The sequence below is a fragment of the Oncorhynchus clarkii genome, chromosome 24 (assembly GCF_045791955.1).
Source record: "Oncorhynchus clarkii lewisi isolate Uvic-CL-2024 chromosome 24, UVic_Ocla_1.0, whole genome shotgun sequence".
Taxonomy (NCBI): Eukaryota; Metazoa; Chordata; class Actinopteri; order Salmoniformes; family Salmonidae; genus Oncorhynchus; species Oncorhynchus clarkii.
The window spans coordinates 29,130,312-29,146,898 of record NC_092170.1 but is presented as its reverse complement, the minus strand read 5'-3'; the positions used below and the strand labels follow the sequence as shown (position 1 = coordinate 29,146,898).

Below are 16,587 nucleotides of genomic sequence, written 5' to 3'. Positions count from 1 at the left end.
CTGACACAGCTCTTAACACCTCCTCAGGAATATCACAAGACAGGCTACAGAAATACAACAAGTGTTCACAGCGTTCATTGGGACTCACAAGTATAAACAGGAATGCCAACTCTTAAGAACTTACAGAAATGACCACACACACTCGCAGACACTCAGACACACGCACACACACACACACACACACACACACACACACACACACACACACACACACACACACACACACACACACACACACACACACACACACACAGAGAGAGCACACAGAGCACAGAGGGGAGGCCAGGGCTCATGTTGTGCAGGGTGACATTAGCCGCTCTCCCATGGTTCACAGCTAATTATCTCTTTGAAAACAGTTTTACACTTTGTATTTCGCAAATTAGGATTTTAGACGTTTCATTCTAGGAAGAAGAGAGGACACTTATCCCTATAGGCAGTGTCGAGAGGGTGCTGGTGGTGGAAGAGGCAAGTGGGAGGAACATTTCATGGTCAGAGATTGAAGGACATGTCATACCGCCATGTCATACCGCTTTTCCACAGAACCCACTGTGACAGCCAAAGAACCCTAATGGAACCATTTTTTCTCAGAGTGTACTACAACAACCATGTATATTGCTGTAGTAACTTTGTCAATCTATAAGGATTATACTGGCACTGCCAGCCTAAAGCACAATCTGAACTTCTAACTTTTTAAACATCCCCTCCACTGTTTCTCTCCTGCTCGTTCTTGCTGTCCTGGTAGATCTCTCAGAGTTGAAGCAGCTGAGTAAACACACACAAACACACACACATCTCCCTCTCCAAACAACCACGTTTGTTTTCTATTGCTGTTTTCACTTATCTCCTTGATCCTCTCTCCACCCCCCCACCTCTCTAACCTCTCTAGTCAGAGTCACAGAAACAGTAAGGCTTAACATGGCTCCTTAATACTTAGTTATCATCCAAAAATAGACAATGTGTGAGAGAAAAGATAACTTCCTGCGCATGTATCTGTGTGAGATATACAGTACAAGCTCATTTTTGCTGTGTGTGCTCACATCTGAACATTCACATCCTTACCATGCCTCTGTCTGTCTGTCTGTCTTTCCCCATAATGACACATGTCCTAGTCCCTGTACACCACTAACATATGTCCCAGACACCACAGGCACCACTAACAGATGCCCCAGACACCACAGGCACCACTGACAGATGTCCCAGACACCACATATTGGAGACACACACCAAAACAAATCTGCATATTCAGTCATAACCCTGGGTTTATTCCCATCCTTTGTTGTAGTGGGTGTTTGTTCTAAGCTTGCTGCATGCTTCCCCATTGGCCTTGCTGTACAAAACTGGGATTAAGTTCTGATTCTGCCCTCTTCACCCCAGAATTAAACCTGACCCTACGGGTGCTACATAATAATTCAAGGCGAAGGGTGTTCATATTTGTTCCCCCTCTGCAAAGCTATGAAATAATTATGAGGATGTATTCAGCAATGATAATAACATGGAAGGGAAAATTAGAACATTTGTGTCGGTTGATTACTGTTCACTGTAGGATTTGAAATGCTTGCGTTGGGTGTATTTCAGTGTAACTTTTGACTGTCAGTAACTGGGTGGAACATAATGTAGAAATCAAAGTTAAGTCTAGACCAAGCATCTTAGCTCGGAAGGAAGTCTGAGAGGCATTTTCTCTTCCTGAGAATGGGAGCACTATTGACTGGCAAGCTGTTTCAGAAACCTCTTAGAGCCAATCAGATTTGGTGGCTGGCCTTGGGCACTGGACCTGAGGAGAATGAATAAAAGAAGGGAAGAAAAAATAAATGACTTGGCACTTCCTCTTCTTATTATCCTGTCCTCCTCTATCCTTCCTCTCTTCTGACACTGTAGTGTGAAGTCTCTGGCTTGTCCTCGCTCTCTTTCGCTCTCTTTTTCTTTCTCTCGTTCTCTTTCTCGGTCTCCCCCTCTCTCTCACACTCTCCCTCTCTTTCTAGGTCTCCCCTCTCTCTCTCAATCTCTCTCTTTCCCTTTCTCTGCCCCCCCCCCCCCCCCCCTCTCCCTGTCTCTCTCTTTCTCTGCCCCCCCCCCCCCCCCCCCCCACACACTCTCTCTCTGTCTCTCTCTCTCAGGGCATTAAAATAGCAAAAACAATCAAAAATGACCCCAGCCATTATCACCTTGTCTGCTGTAGATTCATTCACTTCAGTCGATCTATAAACACCTAGCCTGTTAGCTACACAATTGTAATGTTATACCCCTGAAAGGGTGGAAATATGAAAAATGGTTCATAATGACACGTAGCATCAGAAACTAATGTAAACATACCACATTTTTAGAAGTATATTTTTTCCATTTTGATGTATTTTAATGTAGGCCTACAGGGAGAATAGGCCATGTGGAGATGTTCATATTGAAACATGTCTTCTTTTTTTTATAAGTTCCTAACTTGCTTGATAAGATTAGTAAATATGTTCTCAATATATACTACTGTTCAAAAGTTTGGGGTCACTTAGAAATGTTCTTGTTTTTGAAAGAAAAGTACAGTTTTGTCCATTAAGATAACATCAAATTGATCAGAAATACACTGTTAATGTTGTAAATGACTATTGTAGATGGAATCGGCTGATTTCTTTTAATGGAATATCTACATAGGCGTACGGAGGCCCATTATCAGCAACCATCATTCTTGTGTTCCAATGGCACGTTGTGTTAGCTAATCCAAGTTTAACATTTTAAAAAGCTAATTGATCATTAGAAAACCCTTATACCCTTATATTAGCACAATATAATGTTGTTCTGATCAAAAAATCTATAATTACTGGCCTTCTTTAGACTAGTTGAGTATCTGGAGCATCAGCATTTGTGGGCTCGATTACAGGCTCAAAATGTTCAGAAACAAAGACCTTTCTTCTGAAACGCATCAGTCTATTCTTGTTCTGAGAAATTAAGGCTATTCCAAGCAAGAAATTTCCAAGAAACTGAAGATCTCGTACAACGCTGTGTACTACTTCCTTCACAGAACAGAGCAAACTGGCTCTAACCAGAATAGAACGAAGGGTGGGAGGCCGTGGTGCACAAATGAGCAAGAGTACATTAGAATGAGAAGTTTAAGAAAAATATGCCTCACAAGTCCTCTACTAACAGCTTCATTCAATAGTACCTGCAAAACACCAGTCTCAACGTCAACAGTGAAGAGGCGACTACGGGATGCTGGCCTTCTAGGTAACTTTAACACTTTTTTGGTTACTACATGATTCCATATGTGTTATTTCATAGTTTTGATGCCTTCCCTATTATTATACAATGTAGAAAATTGTCAAAATAAAGAAAAATCCTTGAATGAGTCGGTGTATCCAAACTTTTGATTGGTACTATATATATTTTTTTTATTCAAGAAAATTACTGTGCTCCGGACCTCCGTGTCCTCTCTCTCTCTCTCTCTCTCTCTCTCTCTCTCTCTCTCTCTCCACACACTCTCTGTCCCTCCTGTGAACTGGCCTCATATCAACTCTCCTTTCATTTAAAACTCTCTGACATTCAAACCTTTCTCTTCTCCTCCTCCTCCTCACATCCCTCACCTCTAGTAGTGTGATGACTCACTTAAGGAAGACAAGGGCTGTCTGTTGGATTAGCCATATAATCTGTCTCTAGTAGTGGAAGCTGTTGAGGGTATTACAGCTCATAATAATGGCTGGAATGAAGCAAATGGAATGGCATCAAACACATGGAAACCATGTGTTTGGTGTATTTGACATTATTCCACTAATGCCGCTCCAGTCATTACCACATACTAATCCTGCCCAATTAAGGTGCCACCAACCTCCTGTGCTCCGTAGCACCTGGTCTCAGAGGTGGACTGGTTGTAAAGGATGGACGAGAGAGGGGAAGAGGGGTTGACCTGGATTCAGGGTGAAGAAGGGCTCTTTAAAAACAGGGAGGTATATAAAGCAGTGTAGATTAGAGCCATAGGCACAGGGGCACACATACACACACAATCACAGGGGTGGGGAAAATACTGGGGTGCACACACACACACACACACACACACACACACACACACACACACACACACACACACACACACACACACACACACACACAGGGGTGGGAAAAATACTGGGGTGCACACACACACACAGAGGGGTGGGAAAAATACTGGGTGCACACACACACACACACACACACAGGGGTGGGAAAAGTATCCAATTGTCATACTTGAGTTAAAGTAAAGATACCTTAACAGAAAATGACTCAAGTAAAAGTCACCCAGTAAAATACTACTTGAGTAAAAGTCTAAAAGTATTTGGTATTAAATTTACTTAAGTATCAAAAGTAAATGTAACTGCTAAAATACACTTAAGAATCAATAGTCAAAGTAAAAGTATAAATAATTTAAAATTCCTTGTATTAAAACTTCATTGGGATAAGGGGCAGCATTTTCACTTTTGGATGAAAAGCGTGCCCAGAGTAAACTGCCTGCTACTCAGTCCCAGGTGCTAATATATGCATATTATTAGTAGTATTGGATAGAACACACTCAGAAGTTTCTAAAATTGTTTGAATGATGTTTGTGAGTATAACAGAATTTATATGGCAGGTCAAAACCAAGTGGGAAATCTGAGTTTTGTAGTTTTTCAACTCAGCCCCTATTGAAGATACAGTGGGATATTGGTCATCTTGCACTTCCCAAGGCTTCTACTAGATGTCAACAGTCTTTAGAACGTTGTTTCAGGCTTCTACTGTGAAGGGGGGCTGAATGAGAGGGGATTGAGTCATGTGTCTGGCAGAGAGCCACGGGCTCGTGATGCGCGGCCATGTGAGAGTTAGCTCACGTTCCATTGCTTTTCTATAGACAAAGGAATTCTCCGGTTGGGACATTATTGAAGATTTATGTTAAAAACATCCAAAATATTGATTCTATACCTTGTTTGATATGTTTCTACGACCAGTAATATAACTTTTTGAACTTTTCGTCCGACCTTTCCGCTGGACTTACACACGCGTTTGGATTTGTTTACCAAACGCCCTAACAAAAGGAGGTATATGGACATAAATGATGAACTTTATCGAACAATTCAAACATTTATTGTGGAACTGGGATTCCTGGGAGTGCATTCTGATGAAGATCATCAAAGGTAAGTGAATATTTATAATGCTATTTCTGACTAATGTTGACTCCACAACATGGCGGATATTTCTTTGGCTGGTTTGGGCTCTGAGCGCCGTACTCAGATTATTGCATGGTATACTTTTTCCGTAAAGTTTTTTTTAAATCTGACACAGCGGTTGCATTAAGGAGAAGTTTATCTAAAGTTCCATGTATAATAGTTGTATCTATTATCACTGTTTATTATGAGTATTTCTGTAAATTGATGTGGCTCTCTGCGAAATCACTGCATGTTTTGGAACTACTGAACATATCACGCCAAAGTAAAATGAGATTTTTGAATATAAATATGCACTTTATCGAACAAAACATACATGTATTGTGTAACATGAAGTCCTATGAGTGTCGTCTGCTGAAGATCATCAATGTTTAGTGATTCATTTTATCTATATTTCTGCTTTTTGTGACTCCTCTCTTTGACCGGAAAAATGGCTGAAGTTTTTCTGTGACTTGGTGGTGACCTAACATAATCGTTTGTGGAGCTTTCGCTGTAAGCCTTTTTGAAATCAGACACTGTGGCTGGATTAACGAGAAATGTATCTTTAAAATGGTGCCTAATACTTGTATGTTTGGGAAATTTGAATTGGAGATTTCTGTTGTTTGAATTTGGCGCCCTGCAATTTCACTGGCTGTTGGCGAGGGGTTCCGCTAGCGGAACGGGGTTCAGCGGAACCCCGTTCCCAGACAGGTTAACAAACCAGACAGCATTATGTTCATGCTTTTTTTTAACGATGTACAGTACGCTGAGAATGGGGAAGTAAGTTCAGGGAGTGAATACGTTTAATAAATTAACAAACAAGAACAATACAAGAAACACAAACAGCACACCAACATGAAACAGATTCAGAAACAACAACCTAGAGTGACCTAGAGGTCGGAGAGGGAGTATACCTAACAGTACCCTCTCCCCGACCTCTTGGTCAGCAGGCTGCTGATTATCCTGCACACATGTCACCATCGCTTCATGACATTCACCTGGACTCCATCTCCATCCACCTGGACTCCATCTGAATCTGTTGATTATCTTCCCTATATCTGTCACTCACCTTGGTTTTTTCCTCAGGTGTTATTGACTCTGTTCCATGTCAGTGCATTGTTTGTGTTCCTTGTTTTCTGTTTTAGTTTATTTATTAAACACTCACTGTATTTTTATTGTTTTTGTGTTGGAGGTGACGTTGGGTCTGGCTTCTGCTGCCGGAGCAACCGAGGATGCCTCATCCGGTACATCGGGGTGTCAAGACTCAGTTGGCGGGTCAAGCGTCTGTTGCCGAGTTTACCGAGGATGCCTCAGCTAGCTTGTGAGGCTTTCATGCCTTAGCTAGCTCGTCAGGTTCTCAGGGCTCGGCAGGCTCCCTGTCGCCGGCGCTTCACGCTGCTCGTCAGGTTCCTGTGCTCCGGTGGAGGCAACTGGTCCGCTCCAGATCCCCGGGATCGTCCTGTCACGGTGCTGACTTTTGCCCAATACCTGCAGCAAAAGCCTCTACCCCGTCCTCTGGCTGGGCAGAGTACTTTAGGATTTTAGTTACCTTGGTGTAACAAGGGCCTAGCCGTGCGGCCATACCAACCCTCCTATTTATTCGTAATGGCCCTTCGCGTGAGTTGGGTTTGTTCCTTCGTTCACGTTGTCACTCCCTTATTTTCCAGTCTAGTATGAGGCCTTGGATAGATATACTCCTATTTAAATATTCTAAGTTTTATGGATTCCTCCTATATTTCCTTACTTTCAAGTTTCTTTACCTATGTATATATCAATACCTAATAACTTCTCCTATTAGTTATTATGCTCGTCAGCTAGTAGTCACTTGGAAACTAGTATTGGTATATGTTTTGATTCCTTTAGAAATATATTATTGTCCACACAATGAAATATTCTTTAGTGCAATCACTTTGACCTATAACCAGGGTCACTTTCTGTTCAGTGAGAGTGTCAAAGGCGTTTTCTCTCCAGATCGTTAATCTGGCCTAGTTGTCAAAGTTTCAAGCTTTTATTAAGTCACTCTGTTTTTTGTCCTATACACACTAGTACAATTCAATGGTTATACAGTTTCTAAATACAACAATAATGCTCAATCCTTAATGCTTTAAGCTCTGCCAGATAATATTGCAAAACTTTAAATGCGTTAACACTTCTAACAATATTGACTAAATAGCAAAATGAGTTCAATTACTTTAAATGCTCAGCCCCTTGGTCACTTTCCTGTAATTGGTATTCTCACAGCAATGATGCTAGATTCCCGAATTCCAATATCTTAATACACTTCCAACTCTGTGTATGGACTCAATATATTGTAACTGGTACTTGGCTGTTTCCTTGTATTGCCAATCACATCTGTCTGTACCTGATGTCTCACTGATTGACTGCCGCTTTGTCTGTGATCAAGAGGTGTTTAGACCCCTGTGTTTCGTAGACTCAGTTTCGGGTTCACAAAGTTTAACCAAGTATATTCAGATAGTGATCCAATAAGTACTTAGGCAAAATTATCCAGTTCTCAAATATTGTTTTAGTCTAACAAAAAGCGTATAGTGCAATAGTAAATTTACCTGTGATAATTCTCCATATGAAGTCTGTCTCATATGTCAGTGAGGATCATGCTCTCTTATGATCTCTGTTCTCTTTATATACCTTTTTACAGGGGAAGTTCACACTGGCACTGCAGACCTACGTAATCTTAGACCTGTGTGAAAACGGAAGCTTCCTATTATTACCATTCAAGGTCATGTACTACTGACTCCCACATTGCTGCTTCCGTGTTACTGTTGCCTGATTCTACTCAATCATACCAGCTGGTTGTTTCTCCCACTGGAGGTGGCGTAGGTGGTATGTCAAGCGTCAGCTGGGAGAAGTCTATGATAGGTATCTCCTCTGCTTCCCCCTGTTATCCAGTTTCTGCAGGTGTGGTCCATGGTTCCATGAGGTCCTGTGAATGCCCTGTGTTTTTGTCCCCATTGCTTGATGGAGTGGGCAGATTATTTTAGTCTCTTGTCACAGTCCCTTTGGTTGGCGTGCTGCGGCTGGCGTCGTGTGTCAGAGAGGGGGTACTGTTTAGTCTGCTCCTTCTTCAGGCGATCTAGGTTGCCGGCCTCCCGCGCCTGGCTCGACAGGTCCATGCGCTTCAGCAGAGGTGACCCGTCCGCTCCTGATCCCAGGGATTGTCCCTTTTGTCGGAGTCCTGCAGCTGGAGCGCCCGTATACTCCCTCCCCGACCGCTAGGTCACCAGGCTGCTGATTATTACGCTCCTGCGCTTCATGACACTAACCTGGACTCCATCACCTCCTTGATTATCTTCCCTATATCTGTCACTCCCCTTGGTTCTTTCCTCAGATGTTATTGACTCTGTTCCATGTCAGTGCGTTGCTCATGTTCCTTGTTTTCTGTTCCGGTTATTTATTAGACATATTCACTCCCTGTACTTGCTTCCCGACTCTCAGCGCATTCGTTACACTTTTTTTCATTTACAGATAGCTAGGGGCATGCTTCAACACTCAGAAATAATTCTAAAACGAAGCATGTGTTTAGTGAGTCCTCCAGATCAGAGGCTCAATTTTCCTGTCCTGCTAAGCATTAAAATGTAACATGTACTTTTGGGTGTCAGGGAAAATGTATGGAGTAAATGTAGTAAAGTAAAATTTGTCAAAAGTAAATAGTAGTCAAGCACAGATACTCCAAAAATTACTTAAGTAGTACTTTCAAGTATTTTTACTTAAGTACTTTACACCACTGCACACACACACATACACACCAGCAATCACATGCACACACTCACACCTCTAAGAGTGATTACATTCCCAGAATTCCATCCCCAGTCGAAGATTTGAGTTTGTTCCATGTTGAGATTGGAGTTTCTGGGGAAGTGGTGCTCCAAGGTGAGACTGATAGAGGATAATTACCAGTGTTGGGGAGTAGTAAACTACATGTAGTTCAACTAGTAATTGAATTACATTTTGCTGTAGCTTGGTGGTAGAACTAAAATAAAATCTAGATAGTGTTTTTAGTAGTTAATTACTTTTTGTTGACATGTAGCTAACTTTTAAAACTACAGAAAATATACTTTGCAAAGAAAAAAATGGTTGAAGTAGGAAATCATTTTCTTTCTTTATCGGCATCAGACCTGCCTAATTCACACTTGAAACATAGTTTTTAGTGTTTAATAGGCTAAATTACACATTCTGCTGACCTACTGTATGACCCCAAAGTTATCTGTTCTTGTAATTTGCAGTCAATGGAAGGTTCTGCATCAAGACTTTATTTTGTCATTGTAACGGCTCTCCTCTTTGTCTGATGATGAGGAATAGGAATCATCGGACCAACACCCAGCGTGGTAAGTGTTCATAGTAAATTGAATTAAATAAACTGAACACTGAATGACCAAAAAACAACGAAGAGAGTGAACGACACGAAACAGTCCTGTAAGGTGAAAAAACACAAAACAGGAAACAACTACCCACAAACACAGGTGGGAACAGGCTACCTAAGTATGGTTCTCAATCAGAGACAACGATTAACAGCTGCCTCTGATTGGGAACCATACCAGGCCAAACACATAGAAATACAACACACAGAACAAAACATAGAATGCCCACCCCAACTCACGCCCCTGACCAAACCAAAATAGAGACATAAAAAAGGAACTAAGGTCAAGACGTGACAGTCATAGTACAGCTCTCTACTTAAACTTTGAAGTAAACTTAAAATTTGAACAATCAGACCTAAGCTTACCAGAACCTGGATAATACCTTTATAATAACTTGAGTGGTATCAACAAAGAAGGCACGGGATGTAAAGGATTTCATCTGTGAATCAGGTGTTCACGTTTTACTGAAGAGCAGCTTATTATCTAAAAATTTCACTCAATATTTTCTGTTTTAAGGGCTAAAACACTGTCTCGTTTTACTTGTGTCTTCAACTTTGGGTTCCCATTGATAGCTTTTTGGCACGCAACCAATTCTAAGAGCATTTCCTCCACTAAAGAACAAAAAGTGAAAAAAGAAAGTGGAGAGAGAGCGATGGAGGCAGAGGTATGAAGGAGGAGGTGGAGAGAGAGAGTGCTCTTTAAAATATAATGATGGATGGTGACTGAGTGGATGGATGTAGAGAGGTAAAAGGGAGAGGAGAGGAGAGGAGAGGAAAAGAACTAGAGAGGACAGGACAAAGAGCAAGAGAGGACAGGATAAATAGCTAGAGAGGACAGGATAAGGAGGGAGAGAAGACAGGGTAAATGGGGAGAGAGGACAGGATAAAGAGGGAGAGAGGACAGGATAAGGAGGGAGAGAGGACAGGATAAAGAGGGAGAGAAGACAGGATAAGGAGGGAGAGAAGACAGGGTAAATGGGGAGAGAGGACAGGATAAAGAGGGAGAGAGGACAGGATAAGGAGGGAGAGAGGACAGGATAAAGAGGGAGAGAAGACAGGATAAAGAGGGAGACAAGACAGGATAAAGAGGGAGAGAAGACAGGATAAAGAGGGAGACAAGACAGGATAAAGAGGGAGAGAAGACAGGATAAAGAGGGAGAGAAGACAGGATAAAGAGGGAGAGAAGACAGGATAAAGAGGGAGAGAAGACAGGATAAAGAGGGAGAGAAGACAGGATAAATAGGGAGAGAAGACATGATGAAGAGGGAGGGAGGACAGGATAAAGAGGGAGAGAGGACAGGATAAAGAGGGAGAGAGGACAGAATAAAGAGGGAGAGCGGACAGGATAAAGAGGGAGGGATGACAGGATAAAGAGGGAGAGAGGACAGGATAAAGAGTGAGAGAGGACAAGAAAAAGAGGGAGAGAGGAAAGGATAAAGAGGGAGAGAGGACAGCATAATGAGGGAGAGATGACAGGATAAAGAGGGAGAGAAGACAGTATAAAGAGGGAGAGAGGACAGGATAAAGAGGGAGGGATGACAGGATAAAGAGGGAGAGAGGACAGGATAAAGAGGGAGAGAGGACAGGATAAGGAGGGAGGGAGGACAGGATAAAGAGAAGAGAGGACAGGATAAAGAGGGAGAGAAGACAAGACAAAGAGGGAGAGAGGACAGGATAAGGAGGGAGAGAGGACAGGACAAGGAGGGTTAGTGCTCTTTAAAATCAATATTCTCTCGGGCTGATGGAAGGACCAGGTTGAGGAGATTTATAAATAAAATGGTCCCTGACATACTCAAGCACACTGACAACATTCCAACAACGTCCCCCCCCCCCCCCCCCCCCCCCCAGGATAAGGAGGGAGAGAGGACAGGATAAAGAGGGAGAGAAGACAGGATAAAGAGGGAGAGAAGACAGGATAAAGAGGGAGAGAAGACAGGATAAAGAGGGAGAGAGGACAGGATAAAGAGGGAGAGAGGGCAGAATAAAGAGGGAGAGCGGACAGGATAAAGAGGGAGGGATGACAGGATAAAGAGGGAGAGAGGACAGGATAAAGAGTGAGAGAGGACAAGAAAAAGAGGGAGAGAGGAAAGGATAAAGAGGGAGAGAGGACAGCATAATGAGGGAGAGATGACAGAATAAAGAGGGAGAGAAGACAGTATAAAGAGGGAGAGAGGACAGGATAAAGAGGGAGGGATGACAGGATAAAGAGGGAGAGAGGACAGGAGGGAGGGAGGACAGGATAAAGAGAAGAGAGGACAGGATAAAGAGGGAGAGAAGACAAGACAAAGAGGGAGAGAGGACAGGATAAGGAGGGAGAGAGGACAGGATAAGGAGGGTTAGTGCTCTTTAAAATCGATATTCTCTCGGGCTGATGGAAGGACCAGGTTGAGGAGATTTATAAATAAAATGGTCCCTGACATACTCAAGCACACTGACAACATTCCAACAATGTCCCCCCCCCCCCACACACACACACACACACACACCTCTCAGTCTCAACTCTCAGTAACAAAATTGTGTGAAAGTATTCACGTTTCCATCCACAGTTCTTATGCTAGTAAATCTGTGATGGAAACAGGCAGTTTCGGTACAATTTTATAAATGAAAACAGATGATTTGTTTGTTTGACTTGGTGGAATCTTCTTGTGTCTGTAAAATAAATTATGCAAGAAATGGTGGTGGAAACGCCTTTATGCGCAAATAATTACAACATTTAATAATCATTATATCAAAGTTAACTGATATAGTGTGTGGTCATCCCACTATGACTCGGGAAGCATGCAGTTTATTAGGCTGCAGATGAAATAAGATGTTCTTCACAGGGTGGTGAAAGTGCACGGTGATGAGCTTGATGCTACTTCCCAATAAATATCGAGAGTCTTATTCTGGTGACTGATCCATGATAATCTCATCATGTAGACACCCTTTACAGCCTAGTCACACTGTATCTGCCAGCTATTTGCTAGAGAGCATGTGTCAAGACCAGAGTAGACACATTTAAACCATCAGTTTCTGTAACAAAACTATCAGCAGAGTTGAAAAAGCCATGGAAACACACTGAATTTTTGATTTTTATCCGATACATGAAAAAGTCATTTTTTGTGTACTATGTCATCATGCACTTGTTTTTGTCCACAAGTCAATTTGGTGGAGATGCACATATTGTCTTTATGTGGATTTTAGAATTTTTTTATGAAAATCTGTCACCAATTGGATGGAAACCTAGCAACAGTGACACAGAATCTACCTCACATATTTATAATCATTCTCCTACCACTCCTCTCTCCCTCCTTCTCTCTAGGGTATCTCACTCTCCCTCCTCTCTACGGTATCTCACTCTCCCTCTTCTCTACAGTATCTCACTCTCCCTCCTTCTCTCTACAGTCTCTCCCTCTCCCTCCTCTCTACAGTCTCTCCCTCTCCCTTCTCTCTAGTCTCTCCCTCTCCCTCCTTCTCTATACAGTATCTCACTCTCCCTCCTCTCTACAGTATCTCACTCTCCCTCCTCTCTACATTATCTCACTCTCCCTCCTCTCTACAGTCTCTCCCTCTCCCTCCTTCTCTCTACAGTCTCTCCCTCTCCCTCCTCTATACAGTATCTCACTCTCCCTCCACTCTCCCTCTCCCACAGTGTATTACAGTGTAACATACACATTATGAGTCAGTGTATTACAGTGTAACGCCCTCGGTATGAGTCAGTGTATTACAGTTGTCGTGTCTTTACTATCATTAACTGAAGACTGATAGTTTTTATCAAAGATTCTCTGTAATTAGTTATTACGCTATTAGACTGATTAATAATGTAACCGTAATTACTAGGAAGTCGGGGCACCAAGGAAAAATATTCAGATAACTTTGTAATCATTTCCTAAAATAATTTTCAGATATTTTATCTGATCAATCAGTCTTCGAATTAATTAATTATTTACTTTACCTCACGTTAGTCTCATTCCAAATGTCGTAAATTGTTGGTTATCTGCACGAACCCAGTCTTCACTATGAGTCATCCATACATCAATTGTCTTAAATCATTTATTTATTACTAACTAAGTAATTCACAGAAATGCATTAACAAACAAACAAACAAAGTAAATGTGGTTACATGAAATGAGAATGTGCCCTAGTGGGCTAAACCGGCATCGCGGCTTGTTAGACAAAAGGGGAAGTGGGGGTCGACTAAGAAGTCACTACAGAGTGATAATTATAACAATTGAAATACTAATCCTTTGCACATGAACGCTTACTCATTCGGGAACAATTGCAATCAATATATTATTTTACGCTCAGTGTGTCGTCTTGATCGCTGGTGAAAAGTTTGTTTCTTTTGTAGAATTGTCCGTCTCTCTCCCTCTCTCTCTCTCTCTCTCTGTCATGGTTAGAGGGGATAGTTCAGAGTGACATTCGTTATAGGATGGATGTTTCGGCGGTTGTCGTTCTTCGCGTTCAATGATACCAAATTCCTAGCTGCAGACTAGTAATTAATATCAAAGACTTGTTCTTATTCAGTCGGTATCGATAATCTAAGAGTTTAACCACGTAGTATGGTTAAAAGATTCAGCAATGGTCTACAACCTTTGTCCTCCTAATGGAGAAAAACATGGTCTGCAACCTTTAGCCATCTCGTAATTGAGGTAAGCTCGGTCTGCTGATCGAGAACCCGAGTGAGGGTTTTATTCGGAAGGGACTAAAAAGGGCTGTCCCAGGAGGCCTGACCCTAACTGGGCTCAGGGGCGGTCCTCTGATTTAGTTCAAATCAAAAGGGAATTGTATTTTTCTTCAACAAACAGTCCAAAATCATATTACACAATTATACAAACAGTATCATACTCACTCATTCATCTTATACAACAATTAGATGTAAACCTCATATCTGAGGCTATTATATAAACAGCGTTATGGTAATGTGGCCACACCATCTCCCATGAGCTTCCCAAGTTGTGACAAACGCACCAGTTCGTAGCTGGATTCTTCACCGGTCTTTTATACTTTCTCCGGAACATGAAATGTGTTCGTGCCTCGAGTTATGTGAGGTGGAAGGATTTCCTTTGTCCTCTATGAAAATTTACTCTCTCTCTCTATTATGTGGCCATGTGGCAGGGTCTTCTCAGGAATTTACGACATCTCTCGGACCACAGCAACCTAGTTGAAGGAGGAAAGGGGGTGGCAGGGAGAGGGGGATTAGCTTGCTATACCCAAAGAGGCCAACGTAGTTCACATGGCATATCACTTCTCCATTACGTAGTTCACATGACATATCACTCCATCACATAGTTCACATGGCATATCACTCCTTCATTACGTAGTTCACATGGCATATCACTACTTCATTACGTAGTTCACATGACATATCACTCCTCCATTACGTAGTTCACATGACATATCACTCCATTACGTAGTTCACATGACATATCACATATTTCACATGACATATCACTCCATTACGTAGTTCACATGGCATATCACTCCATTACATAGTTCACATGGCATATCACTCCATTACATAGTTCACATGACATATCACTCCATCACATAGTTCACATGGCATATCACTCCTTCATTACGTAGTTCACATGGCATATCACTCCTTCATTACGTAGTTCACATGACATATCACTCCTCCATTACGTAGTTCACATGACATATCACTTCATCACATATTTCACATGACATATCACTCCATTACATAGTTCACATGGCATGTCACTCCATATCACTGCATCACATAGTTCACTCCATTACGTAGTTCACATGGCATATCACTCCATTACATAGTTCACATGGCATATCACTCCATCACGTAGTTCACATGGCATATCACTCCTTCATTACATAGTTCACATGACATATCACTCCATTACATAGTTCACATGGCATGTCACTCCATTACATAGTTCACATGACATATCACTCCATCACATAGTTCACATGGCATATCACTCCTTCATTACGTAGTTCACATGGCATATCACTCCTTCATTACGTAGTTCACATGACATATCACTCCTCCATTACGTAGTTCACATGACATATCACTCCATTACGTAGTTCACATGACATATCACTTCATCACATATATCACATGACATATCACTCCATTACATAGTTCACATGGCATGTCACTCCATATCACTGCATCACATAGTTCACTCCATTACGTAGTTCACATGACATATCACTTCATCACATATTTCACATGGCATATCACTCCATTACATAGTTCACATGACATATCACTCCATCACATATTTCACATGACATATGCCTTCCGCCATCCGGCTACTGTAAAACATGGAACTGGAATCCCACAGTGTGAATACACGGACTGGATTATGGCATAATGTTCACTACATTGCACTCTCCTCTCTCCCTCAGTGAGTCCTGCAGTGTGCATACTGTGGAAAATAAAGATCTCTGAAGCGACGGAATAGCTTCCTATTACCGGAAACTCACACTACCGCTAACAGTATGATTTGCGGTGTGTGTTTGTTTGTGTGTCTCTGTCTGTGTTTGTGTGTGTGTCTGTGTGTACGTGTTTTTTTTTTGTAGCACAGTGCAAGGCAGAGCGAGCAGCGGCACCATGCCGTTTCTCATGAATAGAAGTAAATTATTTAGCAGGAACACAAATGGAACAGCTCAGTCACACAGAGTCCCTGTAAGGCCCCACATTCACCACGTTGCCATCACTGACCTCAATCATCCTCTATATGAGTATGGTCATGTCGTAATGAGTCTGTATAGGAACCTTTATGAGCAGGAATATGAATTTATATGATAGTGTTGAGTGATTAACCGAAATGAACCTTTAAAAAACAGGCAGATATTTTCATTTGGACAAGTTTGTCTAAGTAAGAGAAAACACTCCACTCCGCCTTGTGCCCCCTACTGCTGGTCAGGTGTATTTATTTGAAGGATCGGTATGATGTGCAATTAATAGATTGTTTTAATGTGAAATTAAATATTGTGGATATTTAAGGTTAGGGAGAAGTGCTGTGAATAGTGACACTTTTTAGGATGTCAATATAAATGAATGTATTTCTGGTTGTGTGTAATTTTGTCTTGTCTTTTAATCATTATATGTGTTAT

The 16,587-nt window shown here is 41.8% G+C and overlaps 1 protein-coding gene across 2 annotated transcripts in view; it reads left to right on the top strand.

Moving 5' to 3' along the window:
* Window positions 1-16,587, top strand: part of LOC139383038 (calsyntenin-2-like) — a 480,760-nt gene that overhangs the window by 376,875 nt on the left and 87,298 nt on the right. The gene's annotated exons all lie outside the window — the stretch shown is intronic.